Here is a 20,300-nt window from a genome sequence, read left to right on the forward strand (position 1 = left end):
TCACCATCACTGCCCTAGCATTTATGAACAAGTCCTGAAACTACAAATTTTACAGCAACACGGCAGTTGTTCGCCTTTACGAACAACTGCAGAAGCTCTTCAGCATTCATCCAGCATGTTGCATGTCAAAATGGAGCTTCCAAGCCCCCCCCCCCCCTGGCCCATTGCAGGCTGAAATGGAGCTTCTGGGGGTGTATTTCCCCCTCCAATACTCCATTCAGGCCTGTGTGGATCGCCTGAAAGCTCCATTTCGGCCTGCAACGGGACAGGGGATGCCTCCAGAAGCCCAAACAGCGCATCGGAGGGGTGCATACAGCTGTGATGCTAGAGAGGAGATTGCTTGCTAGATCTTCACAAGGTCAGTGACCCGGCACAGTAAGTTGGGTGGGTGGGTGAAGCAATTGTGGGGAGCATGAAGTATTTCAGTGGGTTGGGGAAACCTTGAATGGCCTTAGGCAGGTGCCCTGTTCCATCACTAGGTTCCCCCATGGCCTTCCCCACCCTGAAATACCTCATGTGCACTTAACAAGCCTCACATTTGATTAGAGAATGCGTGCGCGAAAGGACGGAGTGATCCCATTCAAGGTACGAGATTCACTCCCAAGAATCTTCGGGTTACAAATGGAATGGTCATTCCATCCGTAACTCAAGGACTACCTGTACAATATAATCAGGGGTGGGTTGCTGCCGGTGTTACTGTCGGTTTGGTGCGCGCTCTACATGTGTGCACAGTTGCCTGTAAATAGGTCTGCACATGCGCAGAACATTAAAAAACGGCAAAACAAATGCTGCGGCAACCTGGGAACCAATTCAGAGGCGTGGCCAGCCTGGATTGCCGCTAGTTCTGCGACCCAGGCCAACATTCCACTACTTGTTCACCCAAACCAGTGCGAACCGGTAGCAACCCATCTCTGAATATAATTAATAGTATATAAATAACTTCCTTTATTTTAAAATATTTTTAATGATCTTGTGGAGCCAGATTACTAGCTATCCAGGGCCGCATGCCCCCATTGGCCATGAATTGGACATGCCTAATTTAAATTACAAGTAGTCAATGTAAAGTCCAGAAGATGGTTTGAATGGTCATCTAAGTAAGTAGTACGTAGTCCTTGCTTAAATCATTCAGCAACCATTCAAACTTCTGATGGCACCCCACAGTTACATGATCAAAATTGACAAGCAGCTCACTTTTATAACTACAGTGTGCACTTCATCTGCTCCATCCCTCATCTTAGTCCTTTTGGGTACCCTGCCTTTTAGGCCAAAAATCTCTAGGTCATGCAATGGTTTTGTTTCAGAAACTATATCATACCACATGAGTAAAAAAGCAATTATGTAGTCTAAATTATATAAGTTGGAACCTGAGCTTGTTTTAACCATCTAAAACAGGGATTGATAGGCCACATGTCTCCTCTGGCCACCAGCTATCTCTGTTAGTGCCTACCAAATACCCTAACATGATTTTTTTTTAAAGTTGAAAATAGATTTGTTACAAACTTGAGCCCCATCTATTTACAAAGGGGATGGACAGTATGTGATTTCAAACTGCTCAAGCTGTAACTTCCATTATTCTTTATCACTGGTCATAGTGATTGAAACTTATAAATCTCAAAAACATCAACATCTAGAAGACCCCATGTTTTCCATCTTTGATTTACCATACTGCCCCAGCCCTGAAGGAACATCATATAACTTCAAACAAAATGTGCACCTACAACAGAGAATGTTGACTGCAATGTTTCCACCGTCACTACTCCAAAATCAAAGATATAATGTAAAATATGAAATGTTTAGGCTGGAGGAAAATTATATATCCTTGGAAGGAAGCCAAACAAACTATTATTTGGTAAAAAGTTTCTTTTTGATTAATCCTAACCATCACATTATTTATCAAATGTTTATACCACTCTTCTCATTATCTAAGTGACTCTGGGCAGTTAATAGATTAGAACTATAAAACTTTATTAAAAAGACATAATGAAAGATATTTGGAACAGGAAACTTATGGAACTAAAACTTATTTTCAAATGTGCTTTCTCTGATAAAAGACTAGATATAGTCGATCAACACAAAAAAGCCCAAGATACACAGAATTAGCAAGCCAAACCTTCCAATGCAAAAAAGAAAGAAATATTACCTTGAAGCAGAGCTTATCGCTGATTACTTCCCTCTAGTAATTATGCTCTAATATCCATTTCTGGCATAGAACAATGAAGTACAACTCTGTAAAAACAATGAATTAGATCAGTATCAAAATAAAGGTGTGAAAAAGAAAAATATTCTATTCCTAACATTTAAATTTGGATAATGAATCTAAACTTGATTTTTCAGCCCTAATTCCAGTTTTGCTAAATACATGCCTTAAAAGCCCTGATTTTTTTAAAGGTGAAGGTTTATGATAAACTAGTAATTTATTTAGACCAAAGATTTATCTATTCTCAACAAATACTTCTTAAAGCTTACAAGCAGGTATTAATAAATTGTTAAACTCACAAGCATTGAAATACAACCTTAGTAGCTAATTCAAGTAATCTGACTATAGCTGTAGATAGTCCTCTTCATGACTTTTGTCTTTTAAGCTCCTTCCTTGTTTATTTATTTATGGCATTTGGGTCATTCCATATCAAGTGGTCTGGGGGTCCCTGCTCGACAATCATGGATTTCGATGAAATTTTGTGTGAACATCCACACATATTCCCAATGAACATTGGTAAAGTGTTACATGTGCCAATGCAATACTTGCGGAGATGAAAGTAACCGTCCCCTTCATCCCAGGAATTGAAAATAATTTTAATAGCTTATTACCATCTCTTAATACAACAGATACTATCTTCTCCTCATAATTCATCACTTAGTTAAAAAGCAAAAAGCATAATGCTTTTCATTTGTTCTTTATTAGCAAAAGTCTTTCAACAAAATATTGCCAGAGATATTATGTCTCAAAGTTGCTGGAGCCTCAGAGTCATACTGTAGAAGGCTGTGGTATGCGGTCAAACAAATGACTATTTCTCCCTCCCCTTTGAAACTTGCTTTCTTTTTCTCCTATTTTTTTGTAGTTTGTATAACTACATTTGTAAAGTGTAAAAGTATCTGGAAAAAGAATAAACCAGTAAATCTGACATAAAATAAGGCACTGTAATTACTGTTAGCTGTTTCCGATAATGCTGAAACAGGGCTATGAATAAAAGAAGTAAAATGAGTCAATTAAAAACTCATGCCCTAGTCATCTGGCAGCTCTCTATGCTTCTGCACACAGAAGTAGCACTTCTGCTTCATGAGCTGCACTAGCTGCCAATTTATTCCAAGTGTGGTTTTAAGATTCTGGTTGTTACCTATAAAGCCTACATGACATAGGGCTGTCTCCCATAACCTAGTTGATTCAATCCTGCAGCACTGGTGCATTCAGGTTCCTTCAATTAAAGAGTGTCATTTTTTAGGACCCTAGAAGCACATCTTCTCTGTAGTAGCACCTGCACTCTGGAACTAGGTTCACCCCAAGATCTGGATAGCTTCCACTCTACTGTTATTTAGAAGAGTCGTGAAGATTTGGCTCTTCAGAGAAGTCTTAGACAAAAGAGAGTGAGACTCCTTACTTCATGCTTGCCATTTAAAAAAAAATGCATATATTGATTGTTGTGAGCTGCCCAGAGCCATTGAGAGTTAATACAAGCTTCATATATCACTATTATTATTCTAGCAAAGCCAGCCCATAGAAATTAAAAGAAAATTATTACCCAGCATATTTGCATATAATGTGTGATAAAGTATACAACTTCCTTCATGCTATGTAGTAAGGAGTTATATAATCTTTTTGACTATTTCTGATCCCTAAAGCACAACAGAAATCATCATACATTTGTTCCAATCTTAATTAAGAGTTAATTTTATTTTTATGTACATGACTTGTTCACATATTACCTAAATTTTCATGATAAAGCAAGTTTGATACATATCATCTGATTATTCCAGCTTTTCCTCTTTTTTCATACTGGTGTATTGAATAAGCAGCTGAACTAGGTGTTTCCTAGTTTGTTACTCTTAATGCAACAAGAAACAGCTCAAAGGAACCATCCAGAGTACAGTACTAATCTCATAAAAAAATCTTTTCCTGATCTTTTCAAACAAGAATTATATTAAGAATTCTTAGGTCACATTCAGTGCTCAATAAAAAGATGTACTTAATGCGAAACCACAAGTGCTTCTCAAATCTGCTTTGTAAGATTGAGAGAGTCCATGGATCAAATTTAAAAATAAAAATTTAAATACTATGAAAATATTTCATGATTTCCATTATCAATGATCAATACCAGAAATTATAAAATAGGCTATAAAAATTAACTACAGTACCAACATTAAACTTTTAAAACTGCAAGTGATTTTTTTCTACTCTATCTCCTTATATTGAAAGACTGTATCAGAACAAAAAACTCCTAAAAATTACTGCCTAACAAAAATATATTACAACCCAACAACATTTATTCCATTTATCACATATATAATAAATCATTTAAAAATAAAATTGATCCTTTAAAGATTTTAAAATAATTTACAGAATGACATTTTGGTGCATGAGACACAATAAAGCATTGTTTGTTGTTGCAGACTTTAAGCAAAACTTGCATCAAATGTCTGATGTTACTATTAACATTATATCATTTATTAAGTTTTAATAAACTTACAAACCGCAGGATGATAAATTGGGCTTGTTGCAAAACCATGTTTTTATTGCATAGAGATCTTCAATCCTACTGGTAAAGACTGAATGCTATGCAACTTGTTTTCCATACTAATACTATTGCTGTGTATTTCATCATCTCAGTACCAATTCGTAGTGTTAAAAGGACAATTGAGGATCCCAAGATATCTCTGCTTTGTTAAATGGGAAAAAACTAAATGAAAGCATTCTGTGTGAATCTCTAAAACCAGAGAAAACTGTACTTCAGAGTTCCCATGGCAGAATCACCATAGCCCATATTTTTTTGAATTATGAACCATCTAGAGTCAACCTAGAGTTTGATGGAACCAAAATAGAAATGAATAGTTCTCTTTTACATATATACTATTATATGATTTGAGATAGCCTATTCAGCTGAATTAGCCCACAACAGCACACAATTTCCAACTACGTTGGAATGTTTTAACCTTTCTTCTTTTATGTCAGCTCTGTCTGTAATAAAGGTTTCCTCATCCATGATTTTGATTATAGATAACAGGGCAAACCAGGTATATGTAACTGATTACCTCCAGCTGTAGAACTGGTGTAGCTTAGAATAACAAATGCTGCTGACAAGTCTATTAAGATTTCTTAAATGAAATGAAGAATCAAATAGAACTTCACAAAACACAAATTTGTGGGTGTGAATCAGAAAAGCTAGAATGCAAAAATTATGCCAGAATGCTAATTATTTTCTATTCTGGCAAATTTTCTTCAGTTTCTCCAGTATACTGCATTGGTCCTTATTTGAGACTTCAATGATTGACATTTTTTTTACAACCACAACAGATGGTAACATAATAAAATGCCAAATTTATACCGTTTGGAAAGACTCATCTCTATGATTACATCATCTCATTTCAGCAGAGTTGCAACAGGCCAAACCATATCAGCATCATCCCTTTACTGATACTTTCTTTCTGCCTCTTCTTCAAGCATAAAAAGAAATCACTCAAGTAAGAAAAGGTGGTAGTTATTACTCCTCTCCTATTGAGTTGAGTCTTGGATTTATGTTGACATTGCTGAGGAAAGCCTGGTTTGGGTTACCAACATTAGAAAAGTGCCTTCAGAGCATTGGAAGGGGTGTTGGTCTTACCTGATACGCTCCTTCTTCTCGCTGTTCTGAGAGAGAATCCAAGGAATGGGTTAACTTTCTGCTCGGAAACTGAGTCTATCTAACTTCTGGCCATGTCTCCTTTGCCTGTGCGTATCTCCAGTTTCGATGAAGGTGTAGTGATAGACTTGATGCGTTTGTGTCTAGATTTTGGTCACTCCTGTACTTTGGACTAGATGGTCACCAGGGTGGGGTTGAATTATCCCTCAGCACACTGAGAAGGAGCGTATCAGGTAAGACCAACACCCCCTTCTCCAGTGTGCTGAGTGCAGAATCCAAGGAATGAGACATACCAAAGCCATCTGTCCTAAGGGTGGGTAGCAGTCGGTCCTGGGTCCCCAAGTCCGTATGCACTCTCTAGAATACCCCTCTTCCAAAGGTCGCTTCAGCAGAGGTGAATGTGTCCAGCTTGTAGTGTTTTACTAATGGGGATGGAGGACCATGTTGCTGCTCTACAGATTCTCTTGATAAGAGGCCCATGTCGCCCACGCAGCTGTTGTGGCCACTCTTCTGGTGGAATGGGCTGTCACCCTACTAGGTAATGGGAGAGCCTGAAGCTCAGAGACTTTGGCGATGCATGCCCGTATCCATCAGCCTATGGTCAGTACTGTAATTTTGTTGCCCAGTAAAGAGCTGAAAGGAAACAAGCAGGGACTCTGCTTTTCTAAGATAGGTCACCCTCTTAACGCAGGTGCGTAGGATCCTCCTAATATTCAGGGTGTGCCACTTTTTCTCCAGGGCATGGGTCGGGTCTGGACAGAGTCAGGCAAGATTATTTCCTGTGCTCTGGGGAACTAGGAATTCATTTTGGGAAGGAAGGAGGAATCCAATCACAGCATCATACTGTTTGAATGGAATATGCATAGGTGCTCTCTCACAGAGAGGGTCACTAACTCACCTGGCCTAGGTGATGGCCATTAGGAAGGCTACCTTAAGAATAAGGAAGCATAGGCTGATTGACCGTGATGGCTCAAACGGACTGAGTACAGTATTGGGGGACAGTGGATGGCTTTCTAGTGGCTTGATCGTCCATATGACTGTTGGAAAAATTGACCTCTGCTCAAGTACCAAGTAGTCAGTTGGAGCCATTGCGGCTCTGCATGAACTATGGCCTCCTGGCTGAGGGAGATTCTGTCCTGCAGAATCCTCAAGGGCCTGGACATCAACAAGTTTACTAGGTCAGCAAATTATGGTCATCTGGGCCAGTGCAGAGTCAGAAGGATGACCTCTGCTCTTTCTGCCAGCACTTTCCTGATTACCCCTGAGATGAGGGGAAGAGGAGGGAAGGCATAAAGTAGCTCTTGGGGCCATGGACTGCAGAGTGCATTGACCCCTTCTGCCCCCGATGTTGTGAATCTGGAAAAAAAACCTGGGCAACTGGATGTACGATGGAGTGGCAAACAGATCCAGGATTGGAGAGCTGAACTGCTCTGAGATTTCCCTGAATAAGGCAGGATGTAGATGCCACTCTGAGTGGTCAATTGTGATTCTGCTGAGCCAGTATGCCTGCATAATCTTCACTCTCAAGAAGTATTCTTTCTTGAGGGACAGATGTTTTTCTGCCCAGAGGCCCAACTGTTCAGCCTCTTGCATGGGGGACCTGAGATGGGAGCCCCCTTGGCGGTTAATATGTGCTTTGGTGGCCACATTGTCTATCAGGATGAGTGTATGTCAGCCACATTCCTTGCATGGAACCTGTTGAAGGCCAGGTAGGCTGCCCTGAGCACCAGTCAATTGATGTTGTGTTCCAGGTCTGCAAGAGTCCACTGACCTTGTGTCATCAGGGACTGGTGGGGCGCACCCCAGCCAAAGAGGCTGGCATCTATGGTGATGGTTAGGCGTCTGTGGTCCCTGAAGGAGTATCCCCTGGCAATCGCCTGGGACATCTTTCTGGTTAATATTTGGCTGTACTGGGCCCACCTTCTCTTCCCCACTCAGATAAGCACCTCATGGTTCTCTGAGGCAGCAGCATCCTCCATCCTTTGTTTCTCCTGCTGTATTGGAGGCTTTTTGGTGCCTTGCTGGGGAGGCACCAGGGTATCTGCCACAGAAAAGCGTGCCAAACGCTGGCTCTGTTTGAATGAGTTGGAAGATGGCGGTGGTGCTAGGTGGAACAAAGACACCAGCTATGTTGCTCTATCAGCTATCCCGGTCACAGAGCTTAGTCATTGCATAGGCTGTTCCGATCAAACAGGAAGTCAGCTGAGTAGTCACAGCAGCTATATCAATTGAACGGGAAGCCAGCCGGGCCATGGCAATGACTGTGCCGTTCAGATCGGGGTAGTCACCTGAGTCGTTGGGTGGCTCATTTCCCAAAAATTAGCTGATAACTACGGCGACAATATTGCTTGCTTGCTTGCTCTGTTAAGATACGGTTCGCCAGGGCCTGTAAGCTTGTTTGGCATTCCTGCAGCAGGGAGACCTCACAAAACATAATATCTATGACCGCCCCCAGGTATTGCAATCTGTCAGTCGGAGCCAAGTGGCTCTTTTCAAAGTTGATGGACAACCCTTGATCCAGAAGGACCTGGACTGTGACTTGCAGATTCCATCACCTGGAGGGGAGAAGAGGACTGTATCTATATATCGTCCAGGTAAAATTGAACGAGCACTAAAATCGTCCTGAGGACAGTTTGGTGAGTCCTGGGCCCTGAGGATAAGCCAAATGGTGGGGCCTTGTACTGATAATGTTAGCCCGTGTAGTGGAACCATAGGAACCGCCGATGGGATGGCAGGGTAGACGTGGAGGTATGCCTCTGTCAGATCTACAGATGGAATCCTTTTTGGATGCTCTACAATATTGACTGGAGAGACTGCATATTGAATCTTCTGTAATTAGAGGTCTGTTCAATCTTTTCAGGTTCAGAATTGCTTTCTACCCGCACCCTCTTGAGGTCTTTGGGACTACAAATAGGATGGAGTAGAACCCGTCCCTGTTGGCCCTTTGGGACCGGTTTAATGGCTTGGATGACGAGCAAGTGTTGGGTTGCTGTCTCCATGAGGCCTCTTTTTGCCTTGTCCTTTGATATGGAGAAATGTATGAAGAAACTCTGGGTGTGGAGAGTAATTTAGGGGTGAGGCCTAGTCTCACCATATTTAGGACTCAGGTATCCTTCGTGGTTCCCTCCCACTGATGGGCGAATAGGCTTAGTCAGCTACCAATGGGATGGTTGGATCTGTCGTCACTTGAAGTGGTGGAAGGGGCAACTACTTGTGTCCTGAAATGGCCGCTTGCCTTGGAATTGTTGTCTACTTCTAACCCTGAATCCGGATCTGTCCGGTTGTTGATCTTGTCTGCAGGACTACACCCTCTGGGGGTGAGGGGTGTAAATCCCCATGTCTGTAGACCAAAAGGAAGGCCTATGGAAATAGAGTGAGGGACGATGGTCAGCTCGCCTGTATAAGGAAGGCAGGACCTTTCTCCTGTCCTTAAGTCTCCACCAGAATAGGATCGAGGGCTATTAACTTGTTAAAGTCCTGGTTGGAGCGGAGGTCACCAGGCGGAACCTTTGCTTGCATCTAACAAAGCCAGAGCAAGGAGGCTCTATTGAAGAACGAGGCAGCTGTTGCTGCCTTGACTGCCCAGGCAGCTCCGCCTTTCTATCTTCTGTTTTCAGGGTGTCATTCTTGCTTGGGGAAGGGCAAACCCCTGGTTGGACCATTATCTTTGGATTATTTCCCGGCATAGAGGAGGGGATTCCTCACTCTCTGAGGTTGGCGCTGAAAGAGCAACTCACTTGGCTCCACTAGATCTAATGCTGGCTCCATTGTAGCTGGTCAGTTCCAAGTGCACTGTGGCTTTGGCGACTCCACTTGAGAGTCTATTGCGTGGCAATAAATTGTCTGACTTACCTGCTGGGCTGGTAAGAGTGGGAAATTTGAGCCATTTCCACTTCCGGGGGATTTCCTCCTCTTCGCTCTGCTTCCCTCTCAGCCCTGACAATTCTTTTGTCTAGGGCCTTCTGACGCCATCAGGTGTCCTTCTCCTTGGCTCTTGAAGCTCTTGGGGGGGGGGAGGCTTTCACATTTAGTCTCCCCGCCACTCCTTAAGTGGCCGATTTTGGCTCTGCAGAGCTTTTCGGGTGAGTCTGCGGCTGGTCCTCCCAACATACTTCTGGGATTCCTGGAGTTACAGGATCCACCATTTTTGGCTTACTACCCTTCTGGCCAAGGCAGGCTTGTTCCTAAAAGGAACCCTGCTGCTGGGGTTTTTTCCCCTCAGCTGCTTTTGAGTATGCATCAGGATTAGCTGGGCAGTGACTCCAGTCCCCTCCGCTGCTCCGGGTCTTAGTGAGGGACCTCGGCTTCATCCTGGAGCAGGAACAAGGATGTTATGCTGGACGGACCAGGGGAACCAGTCTAGCTATTCGCTCCTTTGCGAAGGTTTACACAGAGCCGGAGACCTTAATTGAAACTTCCAGAATCTAAGGAAAAATTCTGTTCTTCTGTTCTAAGAGCACTTTTCCACACATCTCTTCTGGGTGCAGACTGAATCGAAAACTGGGGATACACACAAGCAAAGGAGGCATGGCTGGAAGTTTGTTAGACACAGTCTCCAAGCAGAAAGGCAGAATTAACCCATACCTTGGATTCTCTACTCAGGACACTGGAGAAATTCTCATTCCTGGAATCAGCTGTGCCAAGAAATAGTGTTATGAAAATCTGCAAAGCATACTATAATCTGCCTCACTTAAGTCAGAAAATCATTTTTATATCCTAGAGATTAACTGTAAAAAATTTCCTGCCAATCCTTTTGTTTGTGTGTGTCTTTTTGTGTGTCTTTGTGTGTGCACGCTTGCGCATAGTTCCAATGTTCTGAAGGTAATTTTTAAGGTAATTTTTTAATGTTAGTAACCAAAAGCAGGCTTTCTTCGAAAGTGTTACATTATTCTGATAGTTATATGTTTACCCTTCTTTTCATTTCTCTATTTTATTGCTGTAAGCTGCCCAAAAGATGGTAGTAAATAAACAACCAATGATAGAATGAAAAATTAAATATTTCCATTTGTAAGACATGCTAATCAAAATTAATAAGCAATATAAAAATATTATAAATTAATTACCAGAAGACTCAAAATTAATAGGAATCAGTGCAACATTAATTTAACCTAAAAATTTCTTTGATTAATAATCAGAAATTAAAAATAATGTATAGACTGATATTTAAAATAATCAGTCTTAGAATAATTCAGAAATAAATACACAAAATGAAGTTATGAAGCAAATCATTAAAATCATACAAAAGCTAACACATTCAGGAATAGCTAATACATCAAGTAGAATAAGTAAATATGACATATATGAATTAACCACCTGGAGAAAATCACCTCCAAACTGTATTTCTAAAGGCAGGTAAGCCCCCCCCCCAGCATTGTAATCACAATGAATTTGTCCCCACTTGAGATTTCAAATAAGAAAATGTTTTTATATTTACAAGTTATTTCATTAAAAACAATATCTAAATGCTTTCTTTTTTGTTCAAGATAAAATCTATAGTTAATACACTTTTTAAAATCAATTTCAGCTATTTTAAAGACACTCAGAAATGTATAGATTTAACATGATATTTGAGGAACAAAGGTGAAAGTCAGAAAAGCATATACTATATACTAAATAATATCCCAGTTGAGGTATAACAACAACAAACCAATGTTTTTTTTAAATCAAATACAAGTTTATGATGCCATTAAAATTGCAATAATCAAGATTTAAAGCATTAGTAAAATATATTAAAATTTTATACAAAACAAGAAAAGATAAACAAAAACAGAAAATGAAAATGAAAACAGTAATAAAAATCAGAGCAACATAAACTACAAAAAAATTATCTCTGCCTGGAGCAAAAAAGTCAATTAAGGACAGCAACTGGTACACTTCACTGACTTTCTGAAGTTAAAGGGCTACCTCTGAAAATGCCCGCTCTATATGTTGCACAGATCAATTCAGGGTTTAAGCTGGAACATGGGGAAAGTTGTGGTCTATTAGATACTGTTATCCAAGCTGTGAAGAATTCTATATATTAACAACAGAACTTCTATGTTAAATTGGAACCCAAAATTACTGGGAACCAGGAAAGATAATTATGAATTGGTGAGATGTATTCCTGTCACCCAGTGGCAGTCAAATACTCTTCCTGCAGCATTCTGTCCCAAATAAAAGTTTCTAAACTACATTCAAGCGCAGTCCCACATTTTGCAACAGTAATATAAACGAAATTATATCATGGCATAGATTATTACAATAACGGTATGCAGAATGTGAGCGAAGGTGATGCATGCACGCAGCCACCGCCCGATGGTGGCTGAAGAGACCTTGCGGCCCTGGGATGCTGGTTGAAGGGATGCGAAGAGCGATTTGGCCATACGTCTTTCGTAATACGTCTTTTTGTATTTTCGTAGTGCCCTATGAATGTCGAGCATGTGCCATTTTTTTCTCTTGGATATTTGGGGCGCGGAGAAAAATCCGGAAAGATGACCTCCTGGGCCCGGTGAAACCAGGAGTTGATCTTGGGAATAAAGGCCAGGTCCAAACGAAGGATCACTCTGTCAGGATGAATGAGGCATAGATCCTCCCTAACCGACAGGGCCAACTCCGAGATTCAGCGCGCAGTGGTGATGGCAATTAAGAAGGCATTTTTGATACTGGCGGATCGCAAAGGTTCAAATGGTGAACCGATAAGCACTCATAGAATGACTTCAAGCTCCCATGTTGGCTATCTGTGGACAACAGGGGGCCTCAAGTTGATGACTCCTCTGAGAAAACTATGAATAGTTGGATGACATTTTAGGGATGAGTGCTCTTCAGGGTACAGGATCGTGGACAAGGCCACCACTTGGCGTCTGAGCATGTTGGGCGCCAAGCCCTGATCCAGTCCGTCCTGCAAATAGTACAAGATTTGAAGAACAGTAGTCGAAATCACCTCCACTTGGTTCCTTGTGCACCATTTTGAAAAGGACCCCAGGTGGAGTCCTGGATGGCTTTCTGGAAAGCCGTCTGGATGGTCTGGATGACCTTGTTGGGGAGCCTGGCCCTCTTCAGGAGGTCCCTCTCAAGTGCCAGATGGCCAACTGTAGCCACTGGGGCTCCAGGTGGTGGAGAGCCCCCTGGCTGAAAGAGACCTTATTCTGTGGAATTTGCCAGGGTGGGTCAACTGAGAGGCTCCCAAGGTCGGTGAACGAGGCTCGTCTGGGCCAGAAGGGAGCCACAAGTAGGATATCCATTTCCTCCATCAAGATCATCCGAATTACCCTGGGGAGAAAAGGCACTGGAGGAAATGCATATAGCAGACCTTGTGGCCAATGACAGTGAAGTGTGTCGTCCCCTTCCACTTGTGGGGTTTGAAATCTGGAAAAGAACGTGGGAAGGTGTGTGTTCTCTGGGGTGGTGAATAGATCGATTAGCAGTCGGCCTAACCTCTACAACAGTTGGTGGAACAGATCCAGATGCAGGGGCCACTCCGAATGGTTGACTGTGCCCCTGCTTAGCCAATCTGCTTGGATATTGTTTACCCCGGAGATGTGCTCAGCTTGAATTGAGCACAGGTGTTTTTCTGCCCACCTTCCAAGGGAATCCGCTTCCACCATCAGGGACCTGGAACGGGTTCCTCCTTGGCTGTTTATCTGTGCTTTGGTCGCTACATTGTCCTTGAGAATCATCACGTGGTGTCCCTGTATGCTACTTTGGAAGTGAAGAAGGGCAAGTCTCGCTGCTCTCAACTCTAGCCAGTTGATGCTGTATGTTACTTTGGATGCTGACCACCTGCCCTGTGCTATTTGGTTGTGCAGATGCGCCTGACAGCCAAAGAGGCTGGCATCCGTCATGATGGTCAGACGATCTGGTTTCTTGAAGAGACTGCCTTTCGCCAGAGCGGGGGAGAGCCACCACCTGAGGGATTGACGAACCTGTGGGGGAACCAGAATCAAGACGAGTGAGGTCCTTGCGTTGGCACGTTGATGTGGTAAGAGATGCCACTGGAGCTGGCGAGAGTGAAGCCTTCCCCAAGGTATGATGTAGAGACAGGATATCATTTTGCCTAAGAGCTGGGACAACTGCACAATTGAGGCTTGATGTGACTGCTGAACCAGGCCCTTGATGCTTGCTATCCGTTCCGGAGACAGGGAGACCTGACAGTTCACAGTGTCTATGATGGCACCAAGATGTAGTAACCTGGTGGTTGGGACCAGATGACTTTTCTCCAGGTTGACAGAGAACCCGTGAAGGGTTGAATCTTGAAGGGTTCTCATTGTGTATTGAAGATCTTGCATCACGTTTAGGCAGAACGACTGGATGAGTATGTCGTCCAGGTAGCATTGAAGCCGCACTGGACGAGATCTGAGGAAGGGCTACTACCACTGCAAAGATCTTTGTAAATGTCCTGGGGGCCGATGACAGGCCAAATGGCAGGGCCCTGTACTGATAATGTTGGCCCACATAGAACCTCAGAAATCTGCATTGAGCCTTATGGATTGGAATGTGGAGATATGCTTCCCTGAGATCTATAGATGTTTTGGGCCTGCTGCAGCCCAAAATTGACTGGAGGGACTGCATCTTGAATCTCTTGTATGCTAGGTGGCAATTTAGCTTTTTTAAGTCTAGTATTCCCCTCCAGCCCCCAGAGTTCTTTGGGATGAGGAATAGTATGGAGCAAAATCCTGTCCCTTCCAGACCGGACGGTACTGATCTATGGCCCTGATGTTCCTTAGATCAAGGATCTCCTGTTCCATGAATGCCTTCTTGACTGGGCAGGAGGGGGTGGGGCAATGAATGAAGTGGTGAGGTGAAGGTGAGATGAATTCGAGGGTCAGACCTATGCGAATCGTTTGCAGAACCCACTGGTCTGATGTAATTCGCTTCCACTGGGCATGTAATTCGCTTCCATTGGGCATGGAACAGTTGAAGACGCCTTCCAATGGGAGCCGTCCGATGATGGTCACTTATAGCACCGGAATGGTCTGGAGCCAGACAACACACACACCCCGCGCGAAAAGGATGTGTGGAAAAGGCCTGTTGGTGGCCTCTGTTGTGAAAGGGCTGACGGTCCTGGGACCTGTCCGTACTCTGAGAGTAGAGGCGCTGAAAGAACACTGTGTTAGAGGTCGGCTCTATGGCCCGAAAGGATTGCTTCCTGTAGAAGGTGGGACACCTACGTTCAGGTTTCTTAGTGACCAAAGGCATGACTTTTTTCTTGTCCTTATTTTCAATAAGGACCAGGTCTAGGGCCTCCCCAAAGAGCTTGCCTCCCTTAAACGGGGCAGAGGCCAGCTTATACTTGGACCTAATGTCAGCGTTCCAATGTCTAAGCCACAAGAGGTGACTGGTGGTGACGTTGGAAGCTAAGGCTCTGGATGCAAACTTAGCAGTGTTTAAAGTGGCATCAGCTGTGTATTCTGTTGCCGCTATAATCTTATTGACATCCTGTCATAATCTGCCTTCCCCAGCCGGGGGTTTGGTAAGCAACTGTCTAAGCCATAGGAAAGAGGCTCTGGAAAGGAAGGATGCAGAGACGGACATCTTAATCGTCCAAACCGCCGCCTGATGTGTTTTGTGGCAGGCTTTGTCTGCTCTATTGTCCTCTGCCTCCAGGAAATTAGGGGGAAGCACTGAGGATGATGTGAGCGCACTGAGAACAGACGCGCCCACAGGAGGTAACTTCAGTAAGTCCTCCAAACTTGCATCTACGGTATACAGCTTCCTGTCGCTACCACTGGGAGTGGCCAGGGTGCCTGGCTGTGCCCATTGCCTCTGCACTACATTGAGGAATAGTTTGGGAATAGTAACAATTTCTTGAGCCTGGACCGGTTCCTCTAAGAGGCCATCACTGAGATCTGAGAGATCAGGAACTGCCTGTTCGGGGGTGGATGAACCCAAATGAGTAGAGGCCTTTGCTTTATTTAAGATAGTCTTGAAGGCGGCATGTTTGAACAACCCAGCAAGGGCGGATTTGTCTGGAATAGTCCATTCATCCCCTGAGAAATCAGGCTCAGGTAGAATGTCCTCCTCCCAGGCGGAATCCTCACTGTCCAGTGAGGAATGGGGAGAGGAGGGGCGTTTGGCCTGAGGAGCCTCCCTGGAGGGAGCATGGGCCAGGGTGGGCTGGGACTTGCGCGGGTGCTTAGCATGCTGTGGCATACCCTTCAATCCCCTGAGAAATGGCCCTGGCAATGACTTCCTGCATTTCAGCGGAGAAATTGGGTACCCGATCCTCTCCAGGGCGGGTCCTGGCGGAGAGTTGAATTAAAGGCTGTTGGGGTGCTAGGGGTCCTACAGGAGTTAGCTCCTCCTCCGCCTCTAATTGATATTCGAAAAGGTCAACATGGTCAGCCATTGAGGGCCCAGGAGAACCTGCCACAGCCAGCGAAGCATCAGGGGACAGTTCCTGCCCTTCTCCTTCACTTTCAGAAATGGGATGTCTTTGCCTGGCTGGGACCTTGGGCGAAAAATCCCTAGGGGAAACCTGCCTGGTAACCTGGGCCTGTTGTTGGGCCTTGTTAAATTGCTTCTCCAGTACCTTCTGGTGACTGAGAGCATCCCTATCCAGGCCTGACCCCTGCTTCTTTCCCTGCCTAGAATAGCCTGGAAAAAGCCCTGCTGGTGGAGAGGCCTGGCTATATCAGCTCTTCAGGGGCCTGGTCTGCCATCCCAGCGATCCTTGTGGAATACTTGAATGAGTCTGGGACTCCTCCACTTACCACCTTCACAGCTGTGAAGACATATGGCGTAGCGCTCCCAAGGCAGAGACAGTGAGGGCAGCAGGAGATTGAGACTTGCCAAGTTGATGAGAAAAATTCTGGTGTAAGCCGGATCGCTTCCCAGCACCCATGCAGATCTAATCACCAGGAGTATGACCCAGGGAAGCCAAAGACTCTGCTGCCATTATCCCTGATGACAAGGAAAAGCCAAGGAGCAGACCCCCCGGAAGACCAAACAGGAGGCTTCAAGCGGCGATCTGTGGAGAGGAAGGCAGTTCCGGGCAGCTGCAGGTAAGAAATCATGGGAAAATGCAAAAGCAAAATGGCCGCTGTGACAACGATCTTCATAAAATAGCTGCTGGAATGCAAAACGATGCCTGCTGAGGGTCTGCACCAGCCGTCGGTGCTTCCTGACAGACACAGAGACTGCAGAGTCCTCAACCATGAGTCCGATCGCAGTGGGGATCACTGCGATTGCGTGGGCATCGGCACTCCAATCCACATGCCTCAACTTACAGCTACCTCCAACCTCTGAGACACCCGGGCGAGCCCAGAACACCGTGGAGGCTAAAGAGGTGAAAGAAGGGGAAAAGACAAAAAATGTGGAAAAGCTCACCAAGCCTGCTCTCTGAGAGAAAAAAGGGAGGAAAAAAGGTTAAAAAAAGCAATGGAGAGTCAAAGCTAGCTGTCCAAAGACTATAGGAAAAAACCGGAGTCAAGTTAGCATCAGAGGTGTGGCTAATATTTCAATTCAGTCCTGGGCAGATAGGCTGAGTTTAACCCATGTTTGGACTCTCTAAGCAATGCAAAAGAGAACTAATATGGAATGGCCTACATTGTAACCAGCTCGCAATCTGTTCCAGAATCAGCCCTTTGCCATGTTTTTGTCATTATATCTAAAATTCTTTGCTTCCTTCTATCAATTAGATTTCTATGCATTCATCTGGAGTTTATGTATCTACTGGCTTCATTCTGAAGACTGAGTTAGCAGTGAAAAAATCACTGGTTTGGCAGAAATTGGTACAGAATTCTACTGCTTCATTTCTGTTTCCTAGGTCATACAATCTTACTAGGTTTTCCTTCCTACTATTTCCAATTTGGCATTTCAATCTCCAGCCATAAGCAGACTATCTTGCTGGCGTGTTAGTTTGTATTGAACTTGATCATAAAACTCATCAACCTCTTCTTCTTGATCAATAGCTAAAGCATTAATTTGTGTAATTGTCATAGTAAACAACTATCTATGAAGTACAATTGATTTGCCCAGTCATTGATTGACTGTATTATATTCAGGTAGTGATTCTATTATATCTTTCATGACTAAGCACAGCTGCTCTTTGCTTTTCTTGTCTTAAATAGTAAATATGTATGATCGTCTCACTGAAAGTGTCCAATTTAGTTGCACCAATAACACCATTCCAGGTAGTCCTGACTTATGACCATACTGGAGTCTGCCCATTACAATTTAAGTCATTGACAGTCATAAAGCAAGTCATGTCATAACCAGACCTATTTTTACAAGCTTTTTTGTGGTAGTCATTAAGCGAACACCATGGTTAAGCAAAGATTCTAGTTGCTAGGTTTGTTTTGGGTAATTTCTTGCCAAAAAACCTAAATGTGGGCCAGATGCCAAGTGCCCAAAATAATAGTGTGGCTATTATAACTTCAGAACTGGATCATAACTTCCTTTTGGGTGGTCTGTCATAAGTCTGAATGGTAGTTGTTAAGCGAACACCACAGTTAAGCAAAGACTCTAGTTGCTAGGTTTGTTTTGGGTAATTTCTTGCCAAAAAAATTAAATGTGGGCCGGATGCTAAGTGCCCAAAATAATAGTGTGGCTATTATAACTTCAGAACTGGATCATAACTTCCTTTTGGGTGGTCTGTCATAAGTCTGAATGGCTGCTAAAGCAACTAGTCATAAGTCAAAGATACCATAGGTTCTCTGAAAGCTTCTCAGCTCTCCCTCAATAGTATGTTGAATGTCACCTGACTTGAGGGGATTCATCATCCAGCACTGTATTAACAATTATTATCAAGGCTATATACATGGTTTACTTGGGAAAATACAGGGGTAATCTACCATTGTGTTCTGTTATGTACAAGTGGGTCTTGCTTAACAACTATTTCAACAACCATCCGAAGTTACAACAGTGCAAACAAGTTGGTATTCATGATCAGTCTTTGAAGTCCCAGCCATCCCAGTGTTCCCAATCATATGTTTAGAATACAGCCAATTAGCAACCAGCCTGCAATTACAGCATCAGGGCCCTGTAGTCACAATTGCCATTTATGACCTTCACTGCAAGCAAAGTCATTGGAGAAGCTGGTGGGAGGTTGCAAATGGCAATCACATGATGTTACACTTAATCACAGAAACTCGCTGAGCAGTGCAGTCACTAAGCAATGCAGTCATGTGACATCATACTTTATGATCTGGTCAGTAATCTGCACAATTCCAGTCCCAATTACCAGCATAAATTGAGGATTGCCTATATGAAATGATGCCTTTGTCATTAATGTGATAACCTGACTCTATTATCCCCCATATTGATGCTGCCCAGTAGAGATATGCCTGCTTGTTTTAGTTGAAATTTGTGATGATCTTCCTATGTAGATGACTCTCATGAGAGTACATACTTTTGCCATATGTTCCTGGCATTCTTTGTTCCTTCCCAGGAACACTACCCACCACTACTCTATAATGAAGCAGCACTGCGGTTACCAAGGTTGATCTAAAATTAATTTTTCCCCAGTTTAAAACAAATCTTGTTTCTGCTTTGTGCACTTATATTGTGAAGTGAAAATGAAATATGAAGTGTGATACAGTAATAATTCTATAAAAAATGTTGCATCTTGACTACATTTAAGAAACTGAGAATTGTATCCTACCCCTAAACTATCCTCAACGTATCAACTATACTCATAGTAAAGGCCATGAAAGGAATTCAGATTGGAGATTCAGAGGGAATCCAATTAAGTTTAGACAGTTAATTTTAGACAAATCTAATTAAACCTGCTGGTGGTGTGGTCATTTCTGTTCTGAAAGCAAATAGTGGAAGCATATGGAACCATGTACAGGTAGCCCTTGATTTATGACCAGCTGCGTAGTGACTACTCAGTTACAATGGCCCCTGAAAATGGGACATGGTCGGGATGTGGAGTTCTGATATCTTGCAATTACCTGACCACAACTTATGTTTTTGCCAGAAATCAGTGTTTACTTCCAGTCTCCAGGAAAAAAAAACTCATCATAACAAACAATAGGTTTACTTAATGACCACAGTGTTTGCTTAAAATATGATAAGCAGGCACAGTCACATGATAATCCACTATATCACCATCATAACTTATTACCAAAATTGTGCGCTCAATTACGGTCATAGTACTACCTGTAACTACAAGGTTAAGTAATGAACAATGTATTGACATGTTATGTATTAGCTACTTCTTAAGGAAAACAGAAAGCAGTTTGTCAATATTTTTCAATGGAAAGTCAAATTCTAGTACATTGAATGATATTATGAATATTAAGACCACTCATTCAAGGGCCGAATGATTCAATCTAGTGAGGGAAGATGCATATGTGCAAGTATAAAATACTCAAGTACCTAGCTGTAAAAATATTTGCACGCTAATAGCAGAGAAGTTTCTATGAGCACATTTGATTACCGTATTTTTCGGAGTACAAGACGCACCTTTTTCACTCAAAAGAGGCTGAAAATCTGGGTGTGTCTTATACACTGAATACAGTATTTTTGCCTCCTGAAACCCCACCCCCT

The 20,300-nt window shown here is 43.0% G+C and overlaps 1 protein-coding gene across 10 annotated transcripts in view; it reads right to left on the reverse strand.

The window, feature by feature from the left end:
• The window catches only part of BRD4 (bromodomain containing 4), a 92,059-nt gene that overhangs the window by 64,542 nt on the left and 7,217 nt on the right, over positions 1-20,300 (reverse strand). For 9 of the 10 annotated variants that reach the window (XM_014055924.2, XM_014055918.2, XM_014055923.2 and 6 more), the window contains exon 2: positions 2,141-2,226. The exons of the other annotated variant lie outside the window; for it this stretch is intronic. The gene's annotated coding sequence lies outside the window, so the exon portion shown is untranslated. The remainder of the gene's footprint in view (positions 1-2,140; positions 2,227-20,300) is intronic. 10 annotated transcript variants of the gene reach the window in all.

This window comes from Thamnophis sirtalis, unplaced genomic scaffold, assembly GCF_051295495.1.
Source record: "Thamnophis sirtalis isolate CommonGarterSnake01/CBP01778 unplaced genomic scaffold, rThaSir2_p1.2 scaffold_3, whole genome shotgun sequence".
Lineage (NCBI taxonomy): Eukaryota > Metazoa > Chordata > Lepidosauria > Squamata > Natricidae > Thamnophis > Thamnophis sirtalis.